Source organism: Orycteropus afer, unplaced genomic scaffold, assembly GCF_000298275.1.
Source record: "Orycteropus afer afer isolate SDZICR_OR568_19922 unplaced genomic scaffold, OryAfe1.0 scaffold01161, whole genome shotgun sequence".
NCBI lineage: Eukaryota > Metazoa > Chordata > Mammalia > Tubulidentata > Orycteropodidae > Orycteropus > Orycteropus afer.
Window position 1 is genome coordinate 30,235 of NW_006922748.1, and position 1,506 is coordinate 31,740.

Consider the following 1,506-nt stretch of genomic DNA (forward strand, 5'->3'; position numbering starts at 1 on the left):
AAATCCTAATAAAAAAAAAAAAAGAAGAAAAAAACAAGTCACATACAGTATTCCACACTGGACATGAGGTTGGAACAGACAGCCATGGACCGTTTTTTTTTTTTTTTTTTTGGTCTAAAACATTGTGATTACTAATTATGCTGTAATTTAAAATGATGATTTAACTCTATATTTATTGACATGGAAAGATACCCATGACATATTTCTGAGTGAAAAATAAAAAGTTTTAAACAGTAAATAAAAAATAAATAATGAGGCTACATGCTCCTGATCACTCACATCCTTTTTGTTTGCTTTGTAGGCATCATACAGTTTTGGTAAAGAGTTCAAGCTCTGGAGTACAACATACCTAGTTCAGGTCCTCACTCAGCCACCCTCCAGCTTTGTGATTGTGGGCAGCTTACTAAAGTTGTTTAAGCTTTAGCTTCCTCATCTGTAAAAGGGCATAGTAATAATTACTTTAGAGTTGTGCAAATTAACTAAGATTATGTATAAAGTGCCTAGTACAGTCACATCTCAATAAGTTCATAAAATAAAGTCTAATAAACAAATAAATAAAATGATGTAGCAGCCATTGAAAATCCTGTGGAGCTCAGTTGTGCTCTAGAACACATGGGGTCTTCAGGAGTCGGAGTCAACTCGACAGCCGCTGGTTTGTGGCATGTTGTTGTTGTTGTTGTTATGTGCCGTCGAGTCGGCCCTGACTCATAGCGACCCCTCCTTGGGTTTCCGAGGCAGTATCACTACGGAAGTAGGATTGCCCAACCTTCCTTCCGAGGAGTGGCTGGTGGGTTTGAACCGCCAGCCTTCTGGTTAGCAGTCAAGTGCTTTAGCCACTATGCTACCAGAGCTTATGGTTTGTGGCATAGGTGATTAAAAATGACAGGGGGTCCCTGGGTGCAGATAATTCCTAATGTTCCCAGCTGCTAATGAAAGTCTGGATGTGAAGAACACAAGAGGTCCTGCAGAAGAAAGTTCTGGTGGTCTACTTCCAAAAAAATCAGCCATTGAAATCCTGTGGAGTGCAGTTCCGCCATGACAGACATGGAACTGCCATCAGATGCAGTAGACCTGATGGAAAGTCTTGGTTAGTTTGGTGATGGGATAGTGGTGATTGCATAGTCCAAATTATTAATCCCAGCTGCTAAACAAAATGTTGGTGGCCGTGTCCACCCAGAGATGTCTTTGAAGAAAGCGTGGTGATATACTTTCAAAATATCAGACCTTCAAAACTAAACGGCCTGCAGTTCTGCTCTGGCAAACATTAAGTGGTCATGAATTACAGTCAAGCTGATTGTCAGTGGTGAGCTGATTGGCTGGAAGATGGACGGGGTCCCCAGGTGATGCATACTGTTAATGTACCCAGCTGCTAACTGAAAGCTTAAGGGTCGAGTCCACCACATGCTCTGCAGAAGAAAAGCCTGGCCATCTCTTTCCAAAAATTACCCATTAAAAATCCATTAGAGCACCGTTGTCCTCCGACACAGATGGGATTGCCATGCATCA